This window comes from Bacillus rossius, chromosome 6 (assembly GCF_032445375.1).
Source record: "Bacillus rossius redtenbacheri isolate Brsri chromosome 6, Brsri_v3, whole genome shotgun sequence".
In the NCBI taxonomy this organism is placed as follows: Eukaryota; Metazoa; Arthropoda; class Insecta; order Phasmatodea; family Bacillidae; genus Bacillus; species Bacillus rossius.
The window spans coordinates 59,881,295-59,896,158 of record NC_086334.1 but is presented as its reverse complement, the minus strand read 5'-3'; the positions used below and the strand labels follow the sequence as shown (position 1 = coordinate 59,896,158).

The window sequence follows — 14,864 nt, the reverse complement described above, 5'->3', positions numbered from 1 at the left end:
CAAATGAAGAATTGGAGCCATGAGTTAAAACTATGTCCGAATATGGTTGGCAAATATTTATATATTTTTCTATTGTTTTGTCCCTGTGATTCGTATATATTTTTGTCAATATGTTTGTAATATAGCTTAAAGTAATCGTTAAGCACATCGGGTTGTGCCCACACTGTAGGTCTCGTGTATGGAAACACTTGGCGTATACACTTGACATTAGTCATGACTGGTTTGAAAGGCATGGCAATTAGTTGGCTCTGTAGTTGCATTAAATCGCAGCGAATACAATCTCCATGGTAGGCGTGACAGTTTGGGGACTCTTGTTTTGTATGCTTTTAATAGGTCTTTTCGTAAGAGTAAAGCATGTTGATTAATTCCGCAAAGCAGGCGTTGTGTCTCGGAAAGGTTTTGCCTTGGTTCTAGTCATTGAATTTTACTTGTTCTTATTTGAAATTTAATATTGACAAAGAAGGCATCGTGATTCTAAACTTTTGTTCCATATACTTCACTAGGCATTTCAAGTATTGACGAATATTGTATTAAAGTCCAGGGAATCTTGGTCCTGTAGTAAGCGTAAAGAAAAATTCATGGTCCAATAGTAAGCCTAAAACTTGCTGTATTGGCCTTGTGATTCGTATAATTTGTCCTACATACTTGTAATACACCTTAAAGCATTCGCTAAGAATGCTCAATTATGTTCGTGTTAAAGGCCTGTCAATTAGTAGAACCTCGTCCTTTATGGATATAATTGGTTGAAAGACATATCTCGCATTGAATAAAAAGACCTCATATGCTTACAGTTGTAACTGTAGTAGTTTTAGATTGCAGCATACTGCTGACTTAAATTTCTAGGTATAACAACAGTAACATATTTATTCAGTCGGAAAGTTATCTTGAATACAGACTATGATCATAGCAAGTATGATTAATAATCTCGTCAAAAGATAATGTTAAATAAATTAGTAGTCATTGTGGAAAGAAAAAAATAATTGTTTTTACATCGAAAAAATATCGAACCAAGGACTGTAATCGATCTAGACAGTCAATATATATATTTTTTAATTTTTTTTTAATTTTTGGATCGTCAATTACGGTTTTTCAAGACAGGCAGTCAATTTGAAATCGTTGGCTTACTGTTGAGTGTAAATCATATTTTTGCACCGAACAATAACATAACCAAAATCGTAAATCGTTTGAATGATTCAGTATATTAATAAGTAATTTTTAAAAAGTTTTTTTTTGTAAATTTCTCCGAAAAGTTGGTTGATAATTACCTAAACAAAATATTTGTTTGTGTATGGTCAAATATAGATTGTATAACGTTGACTGAACCAAATCGTTGATTCTAGGAAAATAAATAAATAAAACCAACAAAATTTGTCTCATACATTTAGCTGTAAATTTTATTTGGTGTACACAATTTGTGTTCTTACATATAACATGTAATGAATTGAGCAATATATTATACTAGCTGAAGTACCGGAGCTTCGCTGCAGCAGTCCACAGGCAGACCCTCGTGGGTACGCCACTGCCGCGCTTCTAATGAAAAAAAAAAAAATCAAACAATGAAATGCCAGTTGCATCAACAAAAAATATAAAAAAAACCATCAAAAAGAATCAAAATTTTGCAACTATCAATTTTTTTTCCCGGGATGAATAAGACCACGTGTCCTATTGCAGGACCTAAAGCAACTATATACGAGCAGAGTGGCACGAGCATGCGCGCACACAACCTGTCGCATTCCCGATGTCAGTGGGATTGTTGCAGTAAGTAAGGACATTTGTTTCGCCGAGTGAGCGAGGCGTCTGGAGGCGCAGAGACCAGCGACAACGAGGACAGCTGCCGAGGAAGAGAGAGAGAGAGAGAGAGAGAGAGAGAGAGAGAGAGAGACAAACCAAGCGAAGCGCAGTGGGAAGGACACGCGGGAAAGCCGGCCGCGGCCGAGGGTCGTGTGCGTTGCCCTGCGAGGATCGATGCTTATCGACGGAGCGGTATCCGCGGCGGCGCGCGCTCCTCAGATGTCGGCCCGCGACTCGCCGGCCTCACGACCGCGCATGCGCCGTATAAATCACCCGAGTATCCGCGCCACGATCTCCCCGGCGGATTTCTTTCCCCGCGCCGCCCCGCGCGCGGCCAAACCTATAATTAATAAATCTATATTCCCCCCCACCCTCTCCGCCGTCTAATTAAGACAACATTGAAAACATTAAGGCAATAAATATCGCGGCTTCGTGGTCGGAGCAGTGCCTGCCCGCCGCTGGCTCGAGGGGCGCTATGGGAAATACAACTTTATTTATTGTCAGGGGTGTAAATGTTAGGTCGGGGCGGAACACTTTCTCTCCGCTCGTCCTCTCCCGTCGACCGTGTTGCCTTTCCAGAGGACCTCCTCCTGGGGAGGATTCTACCTACCACCCTGCAGCCTGCCTGTCGTCCACCCGAGGTCCAGCAATGCACAGCCTGGCTGGTCGGACGTCCGCAACCCTGCTGCAGAGGGCTGCGGGCAGAATTAAACAGTTATGCTTCTACCAAAGTCTGTGAAATACTCATAACGTCTTAACACTTTCGCAGGTAGTTCCCGGTAAAAAAAATGTTGTTTTGTCGCACCGTGCAACGGGATGAGTTCGAAGTTACTTGAGTAGGTACATGCATGTTGTAAAATTATGGCACTTCACGGTGGAACCGTATGTACCTGGGATACTGAGGCTGCTGATGAAGTAGCAACGCGTTTCAGCCTAAAGACACGCTACCTACCCCACCTGGATGGGTTGCGAGTTGCCCGTCTTGCAGGCGCATGCTGCAAGACAGCTCGTCTTTACATGAGAGATGTGCAGTCGGAGTAAGATGATTTCTGAAATAGAATATTGCCAAAAACTACAGTAATCAGGAAATTACGTAGGGTATTTATAAGCATGGATGTTTTATTTCGTTTTAAACTGAAAGGTTTTCTTATTCTGGAGATGAAATTTGAGCTATTAAGGGCTGGTTTACTTATCAAAGACACTATAAATTGTTGTCTAAATCATTGCTTTTAGGTTCGATTTAATGTTGATCTCCCAGAATTTCTAAGTTGTCAGATTTATTTCCGTATTATGGACTTGGAGAAGCTTGTTATTATAATTTGTTATTTATTGTCTTTCTATCTCTGCGGCAAGGCAACATAGCATTGATGATGGTTTAATGTTGCATAACACGACACCCGAGGTGTCAAAAACACATGATATCAAATGCAGTGATTATTTACAACAGTTTTTTTAGGCGCAGTTATGTTTGAGAACACTTTAATTTATTCACTTTCATAGCTGATAAAAAAAGGTCTTACTGAACCACCTTTGCTCCCGCAATAGGTTTTAGGTACACAAATCTGAAAAAAAAACTTATTTATAAAAGCTTGCGTAAAAAGATGATTTTAAGTATTTCTTTCTTTCTGCTAATTCTGAAAATAACCACTGCAAATAACTTACTAATTAAACACCCGCGGCTTCGCTGATGCAAAGCATACAGCTACCCTCGATAGAAAGTCCTATCTTTAACTATGTTGTCGATTAGTGAGCCAGTAAATAATATGTGTATAATGTTTTGCACCAAATCCAAGTAGTTATGGAGATTTGCATCAAAATTATAAAAAAACAGTTATTTTGTATTTTTTTGCTAATACTTAGCATAGATAAATAATTCAAAACCTTGTAAAAGTGAACATTCTATATAATCTTATGCATAATTTTTAACATACCAAACTTTGTAATTGATAATAATTATAAAATAAATAATTTTGAATTTATTTTTATATGTTTATCATTGAGTGACCATCTTTAAAAAAAAGTGTTTAGTGTAGTTTGTTGTCTCGTATAATTTTATCAAAATCTGTCATTAAATAACATATAATTAACTAGTTTACAGTGCCGAAGCTTGAAATGTGAACCACTGTTATGCATTTAAATTATCTGTAATTGATTGGAGTATCAAATATAGGTCAAAATTCAATGTCAAGGAAACCTTAGCATGAAGCCTGCGCTCGAAGCTTGAAGCCAACTTAGTTAAACCCTTTCATAACCACAACTTAGAGAGTTTTCAGTTATTTATGTGTCATTTTGCTACATATAAGAACTAAGCACAATAACTTCTGTCCATTCAACAGACCAAAAAGCTGGAAAATTTTGAATCATACTAACGTTATGAGCAGAAGTTACACAAATAAAACAAAAAAAGGATCAATTGGTTGTGTATTAAAATAAAACTATTTTTAATAAAAAAAAGCTGCCTTTTTCTCAGTTGGTCAACAACATGACCTACAGCTGAAAGCTGATGGTTTAAAACTTTTTTTAAAAATTTCCTGACCGTATGGGTAATAATAAATTTCATTGTCACTAATATGGACACTGATTCACAAGTACTGCCTACTGTACGCACACTGAGTTGTAGATTGAATGCCAATTAAATTGACTACTTATTAAAAATACATATTTTTTAAGTTATTACATAGTCAATCACATGATTGGTGCGTGGATACAGGTAGCCAAGCCCAAGATAGTAACTTTAACTTTATCAAAATGAACTATAATAAGGCCAAATTATGCTTTGCAGAGTTTTAAAGTTCATTCTAACCCCCTTAGTGCGTAGCTAATGTATATTTACATTTGTGATTATAAGTTATAAAAAGTTAAGTTAACTTTTTGTTATATTTTACAAATGAAATGAAACCAATCAGACGATGGTTTTCAAACCTCAGGAGAAGGAGAAGGCCGTGCAGCTAGAGAGCGAACACGCCCGACGAATGAACGTGAGTTGCTATGGTTCGAAGGCCGGCGGGACTGACAAATTGAAAGATTAAGTACGTGCAGGTTGAGCGGACAGCGAAGCACAACAGTTTCTTGTTTCCAGAGCCACGAGTGGATACCGGTGGGTAGCAAGACACCAGGGTTACGATAAACACAACGCTGGCTCTGTTTTCACAACAGCTTACGTGGTATTCTCTTTAGACGAAACTTTCAATCGCTTCATAAAACAAAAATGTCTCAATTATTCTAAACATTAAGAATCTTAAACCTGTTCACAATTAATAAAACCCGCATTTTTTTATCTTAGAATTATCTAACTTCATACTTTTAATTAAATTTCAGTTCATGTTTGTTTTATCTATTCTGATGGTGAGTCTGACTAATGTTCAACAGAAGTATGTTTGTCCAGCGAGTGCATGAGTGGGCGTGACAAGTGGCCAAAGTGATGGACCTTGTCAAAATAATACTTTAATGGGTCACCTGTGGACGCTCAAGTCTTTCAGGTTTATTGAGACAGATCGTATATTGTTGATCACTGACACAATACTGGGATTGTCATGTTTCGTGAAATCTCCGAAAACGTTCTGATAAATCCCGGTCCAAATATCGCATTTAAATACGGAAATAAGCTTTTTGATATTTAAAGTGACGTTTTTGGTGATTTCAAAGACATTTTTCTGGAATAACAGCATATTTGCCTTAAATTATATATTTTTTATAATGAAAATTTTGTTTCATGGTATTTTAAAAAGTAAAAAAAAATGTAATAGGCTGGTTGTGAACTTAAGGAAACTTTTTTATTTATTTTTAACTTGTTGCTCGGATGTTGCAAATGTTGCTACATCGTTCGCTTCACTTAGAGCAAGGGAGACGTGGTGACATAGGAGAGAAGTCGTTACTTGTCGGAAACCATGCTGACACAGAGTGTTGGTATCGTGTTATTAGTTTGTACCCTCCAAGTAATCTATCTTTTTTCGTCACCTGCAAAGTAACCCGATGGAACGCCAGATGGAATTCATAAGAAATCTTCTGCGCTGGGCAGTTTTAAGATTGCGCATACCAAAATCTTAAGAGTTATCAGTTTACCTTTAATCATTTTCAAGCTCACGAAACTTCGCAAGTCGATAACCACTGACTCCAAGATAAGCCGTTTCGGCGAGCGCCTATATCGTGGCGTGACAGAAAAAAATTGTCACGCGTGCTTCGGGTGCTGTGTGTCCTCCACTCAAAGCCTGTCACGTGATCGCCTCCTGCCATGCCAAACAAGCATGCGTGTGGAGATGAACCCACGTAGTTGCCACGTGGGCGATATCTGCACACGGCAAGTTTCCAGACGCGCCCAGTAGCCAGGTACTCCAACTGAAACCACTTTTGAGAGCCGAATTCACTGGAAAAAACTATTTTGTGGCTGCTAGAAAATATTTCTGCAAATACGACTCTAATAAACACTTTGTAGTATCAAAAAAAAATTGTTTAGTGTACGTGTGATAACTTGATAGTGACAGCTAATTTCTATTTTCAGTTATAAATTTTTTATGAAGACTAGATAATTACTTTATTGTCGCTACAAAATACTTGGTGGGGTCTACATCAACAAAATATGAATTGGGGGCTTTTTAAAAAAAAGTTGTTTCGATGTGTAAACATCTTAGCTCTCTGTAAAGGCATTTCATGGGCGTATTTTCGTGAAAATGGAACGGAAGTCGATGAATGGAAATGTGACACAAAGATGGCGGACCCACGTTTGGCAACATAAACCTGTATATAGACACTTTCATAAAAATTAGGGTACACACCAAACGTATTGGAGTTCAAATGAAACTTTTCGATAGTGAAACTACCCTCGCATATATATGGTTAACTAAAACAGTCACAGTAAAAAGTAATCACAAGTATTAAAACAATGTAAGAAAACTGGGATTATAATAATAATAATAATACATATTCTCCCTTTCAACTGTTATTAGTCCTGATGGCGCAGTGGTATTACACGATATTGTTAAATCAAGGAACATGGCTTAAAGCTGGTCACTGGAAATACATTTTTAATAACATTATATATATATACTAGCTAAACCCGGCCACGCTTTGCTGTGGCACAGTTTAATATTAATTCATTGTTTAATTTAATATTTTTCTGTGCATGGCTGTGGAATGTAATAGAAGAAATAAAAATGTGTTTAGCTTAAATATTTTTATTGTAAAGCTAATGGAAGGACTACATTCCTTGTTTTCCCATTTTTTGCATAAACATATAGATCAGATGGTTTACCGACTCTGGAGCACCCGACATATAACTGTCCATGAGAGAAGCATTCATTTTCTAAATTCAAACCGCACACTTGCAAAGATTGTCCTTGTGCTTTATTGATGGTCATAGCGAACGCAAGGCGTATTGGAAATTGAAGTCGTTTGAACTCGAACGCCATATCTGTCGGAATAAGTGGCATTCGTGGAAGTAATACGTCTTCACCTTTATGAAGTCCAATCAAAATTGTTGCTTCAATAAGATTATCCATTAATTTTTTAACTACTAATCGTGTACCATTACATAATTTAGGCTGACAGATATTTCGAAGCAATATAATTGGCACACCAATTTTCAAATTCAAAATATGTGGTGGTAATCCTGGAACATCGAGTGAATTGAGAAATTCCGTTGGAAAGTTCACTGCTTCATTTTGGTGCACTACTGAATCAATAGATTTGTATGTCATTGTTTCACCTTCGATTCTGTTTATAATACTGTCGCGGGTTGAAATTTTGCAGGGTTGTTGAAATCAAATTTAGGGACTTTACTGACGGGACTCTGGGCTGGCTGCTCTGTTCACTCGTCAGCGCAAGTGGCGTGACCATGTAATTGGGGCACGGGGCCGGCGCGGCGCGCTGCGGGCTTGCAGAATTTTGTTTGTTTGTTTGGCCGCGCGCTGGCGCAGCCACGGGCCGCAGTTACTGGGGCGCGCTGTCGTAACAAGCCGCGCGGTGTGGCCTGCACATTGGGGTAGAGGGGGGGTAGTCTTCCCAGATGTTCTAGTTAGTTGTTTAGTAAATTTGACTTCAATAACGAGCTTTTGTTATGGTAGGCGCGGCAGGGCGCGCGAATTTAAGCGCAAGTGAGTGGTGACTCGGGGCTCACTCAGGCGGAGGCTATGCGTCTCACCTGTGGTCACGAGTTGTTAGTTCGTTCGTGATGTAGGAATTCAGGCTTTCGGGCGGAAGCTATGGTCGACGCCAGAGGCCACGAGTCGTTTAATTTAAGTTAGGTCATAATGTAGTCGTCAAGCTTTCGGGCGGAGGCTATGGCCCTCGTCAGGGGTCACGCGTCATAGTTTTTAAAATGTAATGTTCGTTCGGGATTTCAAGGGCAGGAGAGGCCCCTACGTTATTTTTTTAAAGTAATCGATCAAGAAAGGCTTTTCGGAAAATGTGAGTATGGACTTATCTTTGTTTTAATTTTAAGTATTAATTATGATTTGAGGTATTCGGAAGGACTAGGGAAGTGTTTAGTGAAGTTCTCTCATTCTCTCTCTTGTAAGGTCGTTCAATCGTTAAGGAAGTAAAGAGATTATTGTTTTAAATTGTAATCCCGCTATTTAAATGTTCTTTAAAATGATGTTGAGTATTTGACTTTAAGAATAAAATAATTTTAATTAAGTATTATGTTATTTTGCAAAATCTCCTTAGTTCAGCTCTCACCAGACATCCTGTACGGGATGACGAACCTATGATCCTAGGTACAGTAAAGTATTTTATGAAGTTAAGACTAGTTGATGCCAAGCGAGTTGTTTCTATGTAAAGAGCTACGATTCTCGCCCCCCCCCCCCCCTCTGAAGGTGGATCGTGACAGAAATGGTAGAGTTCGCCGGATAGGTTCTATTTCTGGAGAGAGAGAGGTAGATTTTTATGTTTATTATTAAGTTAGTTTCAGCTTCTGATAGCAGGTTATTAAGAGTTTACTTGAGGAGAGGATTACGGAATTTTAGTCTATAGTGGAGGAAGTCTTTGAGATTTTTTTTTTGACGTAACAGATGTTTATTTGAGTATACTTGTAAGGATAAAGTTTATAGTGATAAGTTGTTTTAAGTCGTTGAGTTTATCAGGGATTTTTACGTGAGGAGAATACGTTATAATTTAAATGATTAATAGAGATAATGCAAGTGGTTTAATTTAATTGAAATTAATTTTAAGATTGTAGGTTAAGAGAGTTAAAATTTAAAATAAAGTTTTTTTCGTAAATAGGAATTATTTTCAAGTGAAGTTTGTTTTGCTGTCGTGCGCGTAGGAGACGAGACGTACGAATTAAATCAGTCGAGGGAAGGATAAACGTTAGAAAGGAATTAAAGAGAAAACGAGAGTTTATGTAAAAGAGAGTTATAGAATTTATAGTGATGTTTTGTTTTAATTAGAAAAATGTTGAGAGTTGTTTCAGAACGACACGTCAGTGGACGTGGCAGAATGAACACGTGACGGGGAGGTGCTGAGACCTAGCGGAGAACGGAGGAACCGCAAGCGAGGGTTGGCGCACCTGATGGAATTCGGTGACGTCACGAGCACGTACAGAGACGTGGACGGCCGTGACCTTGTTTTGATCAGCTGTACGGTAACTTAGCGATAAGAAAATAGACTATTGGTTAAATAAATTTAAATTTAAGTGTGTTTTAGAAGAAGAGGAACTTTCAGTATGTAAGTAATTTATTTTAAGAAGTGTATGATGTATAGGCTAGAAGTGTTTAGTTGTAAGTTGTTTATGTTTTTGTTAGTTAAATTCTACCTCGGTTTTAAAAATATTTTTTTGGGATTTGTAAACATTATTAAGGAGGTACACTATAAAATCGATAAGCTTTGAGAAAACTGGGAAGGCTAGATTTTGTGTGTAGAGGGAATTTACTCCAAGGGAACAGAGAGACAAAATTAATGTTTTCTTTAGGGCGAGGGACCCTAAGGTGAGGTGTTGTGTCCCTGGGAAGTAGGGATTGTAGAGCAGACCCATAGGAGATGGGCTGGCTACGTGAATTAAGGGTTAGGAGAATCCTGAGAGTTGTGAGTAGTTTGGGGCAGGAGTTCCCCATGGTAGTACCGAAGTGGCTATCCTGTATGGGATAGGGTACCATTTCAATGAAGTTTGTTGGTGGGGTTAGAGCCCCCTGTGTAGTGGGCCTATAGCAGATAGGCACTACAGTGAAATTTTTGGTTATTTTGTGAGGTAAATTCCCTGGAGGTTAAGTAAGATTGGATTCAGTTAGGAAGGAGGGAAATGAGAAACATTGCTGTAGAGAGTTAGTGTACTTGCCTAATGTGAAATTGAATTTTACTAAATTAATTTAGGAGAAAGTTTTGTTCGGTAAATAAATAATAATGGAAGATAGCTAGATAATTAATTAATTTTTTTTGAGTAAGGTGTTTTAAGTAATGAAATAAAATAAGGTGAAGTAATTTATTTGAATAATTGGGGAGGAGTTTCTTTAAGAGTTTAGATAATTGTTTTTGAATTTATTGAGATATTCAACCAGTGAAGTTTGAGTATGAGAGATACAGTGAGATTTTAAGGAAATCGGTTGTTTTTAATTAGGACAAATGAGATTTTATGATTAAGAGTCAGTAAGCATAGTTAAAATTTACGACATGATATTTGTTGACAGTTTACAGTTATTAAGGAGAAAACAGAGTAATCTATTTATTTTTATTTTAATGGTTTGAAGATAAGATTATGAATTTTTTTTGGAAGTTTCTTTGGCATGTTGGAATAATTTTTTTTGATTTTTAGAATTTACAGAGAAAATTTAATTGATTTACATTAGTTTGGAAGTATGGAGGTTTAGTGTTCGATTAGCCCTAACTTGATGGTCGGATCCCAAAAGAATGCCGTAAAACCGATAGCCAATTGAGAGGAATGCGGTAGGCGCTTGTGTAGAGAGGGGTTGTGGGAAAACTCCTTGGGACTGATGGCAGATCAGGGGCCCTAAATAGTGTGTGATGCTGTAAAACCAGTGCAGAGAAAGCCTGGTATTCTTAAATTTTTGGGCACAGGTTATGTAAACCTGGGGTTCCATGGGATTTAGTCATGTTAGCTGCTGTGAGACATTAAGATTTCCAGGCTCCATAGTAAATTCAATGTAAATTTTTGTTTTCTTAAAATAATAAATTTGTTTTTAATTTTTTTTGAGATATTTGATTTGTAACAGTGAATACAGACCCCGAGGAATAAGAGTTGTCATGCTGTGAGAGGAGAAGGTGGTAGGCCTAAAAGGGTACAGGCACCACAGAGGTTATGTGCATTGCATAATTTAAATATAAGGAAACTTGAGAATTTGAAATTTTGTTGTTGGTTTGTACACCCATAAGAAGAGTATAGGCAGAATTTTTATTGTTATGAGATGTCTAATTTAATTGAAAAGAAGAAAGTTTAAAGATGCAAGGTAACATTATTATTGTAATAATTGAAAGAGATTAAGAGGTAGAGAGAAATAGGCAGTTTTTGTTTGTAAGTACTAAAGTTTACAAATAGAAATTTAGTAACTAAGAATGAATAATAAGTTAAGTCTAGTGTAAAAGTTTTTTTTAAGTTTGTTAAGTTAAGAGTCACAAGTAAATTTTTTTTAGAGAGAATGTCTTTGATAGGAAGTATTAGAAACTTATGGGAATTTTAGGGTAACATAAATAATGTAGGTAATGAATAATAAATAGATGGTAGGTCTTAAGTTAGGATTAACATTTGAAGCAGAATTTAATTAAGAAGAAGGAAAATAAATAGGCCTAATGAAAAGAACAAAAAAGGATTTTATGGTAAAGCATTTTTTTTAAGTAATAAACAATGAATAATAATGTTGTTTCAGGGTAATGTGTACTAATAATACAATTTTTTTTTTAGGACCAAAGAACAGGAATTATGTAATTTAAATTAACATGTATTTTTGAAACTGTTACAGATTCCTTAAGATGAGCTGAGCAGCAGTCCAGTTTACAAGATGACAAGAGTTCGAGAGACAAGATACAAGATCACTGAAACAAGAGCCAAGACTGAAGATTCAAGAGAAGAGAAAGCTGGCAGCCATGGACTTACAAGTGGAGATTAATAAGGTCATGTAAAGTTTTATTTTTTTTTATGGAAGACAGTAACTGGAGTTTTTTTTTGTTATAAACATTATTTACAGAACTTTTTAGGTTATAGTAATGTAATGGAACTAGTGAGTTGTGGTAGCTGTCAAAAAGAACTAATACCTTAAGTTTAATTTTTAAAGTTAATTTTCTTAATTTACAGAGGGATTAGTAGTTTTTTTTAAAACCTTATTTAGGTTGGAATTTAAATACAATAGCTTATTATAAATGTGTACGAACAGTTCAAGTTCACAGTACTGATAGGTAGGTCAGATGATCTTATTGATTTTGATGATTTGTTGTTTTGAGTTGATTTTTAAGTGTTGTGAATTAGACAATGAAATAGTTCTGAAAACTTAAATTATTTCAAGCTAAGAAATAGTAAAGTTAATTGTAACTCAAAGGACACCAGAATTTAATTTTTTTTTGAATTAGTAATGTTTGAAAATTTTATACTTTACAAGAAAGGTTATAAACAAACAGATCGGATGGAACAAGGATGCAGTAAATCACAATTTCATTTAGAATTATTGATTAGCTTTTGAGGTTATGAAGTAAAAGTAATTATAGTTTAAAAGTTTGAATAAAAAAAAATGTTTTTTTTTATTTGTTTCAAATAGAAAGTTTAAAAGTTAATTAGTCATGATCTAGGTGGGTGATGGGGTGGGAATTGGCCACTCTTTTTCCCTATAACCTCCCTAACATGGCCTTCTATTACAACTAACAGAAATAAAGAAGAAGAAAAATGAAGAATTATTAGTTAGAATGTTTCTTTCATGAAGATACCTGATGAACTTTTACTGTTTGGAAGAATAGAAGCAAGGTTAGTCAGATATTTTTACTCAGAAGAAGAAGAAGATAAAGCAGTTTTATGACTCGACAAGCCAGAGATTGGTGTTTCCCCTCTGCGCTCCTATTGACTACGTTGTTTACTCTCATGGGATAGCTGGTTCGGCACCATGGAGAGAGATTGGTGGGCATTGTGGTTGCCCCCAGAAGAAAAGAAGAGTAGAAGAGGTTATGGGTGGGTCATGTGAACTGACCTTCAACCCAGTTACTTCGTGGGGACTATTTGCTGTATAGAGAAGATCAAGACTCAAGAGGTAGGGAAAATCATTGGAGGTCATGTTTCCCTTCCTTAAGTTTTTCCTATCAAATTATTTGCCTGATTAGATTATGCTAAGGGTGGGATAATTTATGTTAGCAGTTGAATTAATTAATTTTATTTTTTTGTGTGTTTGCATCCTTGCCCATCGATTGCAGTTTAGTAGTTAGTTTTGTATTTGTCAGGCGTGATGGTAATGCCTGTTGATGATGTTTCAGAATTGTAATCTGTTCGTGATGAGGATGGCACAACTCCGAAGCAGATGTGGGGAGAAGTTGTGAGCTGCCCTGGAAGCCAGTCCAGTAGCTGTTGGAGTTGAGTGGTGTTTGCTGATGGCCAGCCCAGGGAGCTACTCTTCTCGACAACACTGACTTCGAGGAGTTGCACCAACCTTCACGAGATAAGAGTTTAATTAATTGAAACACTGTAAGGACACTTAATTTTTTTTGAAGAACGAAAGAAGTATGGTAATAAACGGAAACCGAAAAAAAAATAATAATAATAATTATCAAGAATTTGCACATTGTTTAACGAATACTGAGAAACTAAGAACAGTAATTTAATTTGTAAAGAGAGCTTCACTAACAGAACAATTTTTTTAGAATTGAGAACTCGAGCCTCTGAAGGTTCCTGTGAGAACAAACCAGATAAAAGTTTTACATTTAATTTTATGAATACTTGTTGTTTTAAAATAAATCTTATGCAGAATCTAGATGTATGTTCAGACAGCAAGGAACTAAGAAAATTATTATTTTTGTGAAATGAGGAATTTATAGTTATGGTTTAATGGAAAAAGACAATTTGTAATTTTGAGGTAGCTCGATGGGGCTCGAGCTCTGTGAGGGGAGGGTTATGTCGCGGGTTGAAATTTTGCAGGGTTGTTGAAATCAAATTTAGGGACTTTACTGACGGGACTCTGGGCTGGCTGCTCTGTTCACTCGTCAGCGCAAGTGGCGTGACCATGTAATTGGGGCACGGGGCCGGCGCGGCGCGCTGCGGGCTTGCAGAATTTTGTTTGTTTGTTTGGCCGCGCGCTGGCGCAGCCACGGGCCGCAGTTACTGGGGCGCGCTGTCGTAACAAGCCGCGCGGTGTGGCCTGCACATTGGGGTAGAGGGGGGGGTAGTCTTCCCAGATGTTCTAGTTAGTTGTTTAGTAAATTTGACTTCAATAACGAGCTTTTGTTATGGTAGGCGCGGCAGGGCGCGCGAATTTAAGCGCAAGTGAGTGGTGACTCGGGGCTCACTCAGGCGGAGGCTATGCGTCTCACCTGTGGTCACGAGTTGTTAGTTCGTTCGTGATGTAGGAATTCAGGCTTTCGGGCGGAAGCTATGGTCGACGCCAGAGGCCACGAGTCGTTTAATTTAAGTTAGGTCATAATGTAGTCGTCAAGCTTTCGGGCGGAGGCTATGGCCCTCGTCAGGGGTCACGCGTCATAGTTTTTAAAATGTAATGTTCGTTCGGGATTTCAAGGGCAGGAGAGGCCCCTACGTTATTTTTTTAAAGTAATCGATCAAGAAAGGCTTTTCGGAAAATGTGAGTATGGACTTATCTTTGTTTTAATTTTAAGTATTAATTATGATTTGAGGTATTCGGAAGGACTAGGGAAGTGTTTAGTGAAGTTCTCTCATTCTCTCTCTTGTAAGGTCGTTCAATCGTTAAGGAAGTAAAGAGATTATTGTTTTAAATTGTAATCCCGCTATTTAAATGTTCTTTAAAATGATGTTGAGTATTTGACTTTAAGAATAAAATAATTTTAATTAAGTATTATGTTATTTTGCAAAATCTCCTTAGTTCAGCTCTCACCAGACATCCTGTACGGGATGACGAACCTATGATCCTAGGTACAGTAAAGTATTTTATGAAGTTAAGACTAGTTGATGCCAAGCGAGTTGTTTC

The 14,864-nt window shown here is 37.2% G+C and overlaps 1 protein-coding gene and 1 long non-coding RNA gene across 2 annotated transcripts in view; one reads left to right on the top strand and one right to left on the bottom strand.

Moving 5' to 3' along the window:
- Positions 1 to 14,864, bottom strand: part of LOC134533239 (SOX domain-containing protein dichaete-like) — a 507,415-nt gene that overhangs the window by 88,211 nt on the left and 404,340 nt on the right. The gene's annotated exons all lie outside the window — the stretch shown is intronic.
- LOC134533238 (uncharacterized) lies at positions 7,519 to 12,608 on the top strand. The gene is made up of 2 exons (XR_010075274.1): positions 7,519 to 9,450; positions 11,694 to 12,608. It is a non-coding gene; the product is annotated as an uncharacterized LOC134533238 (long non-coding RNA).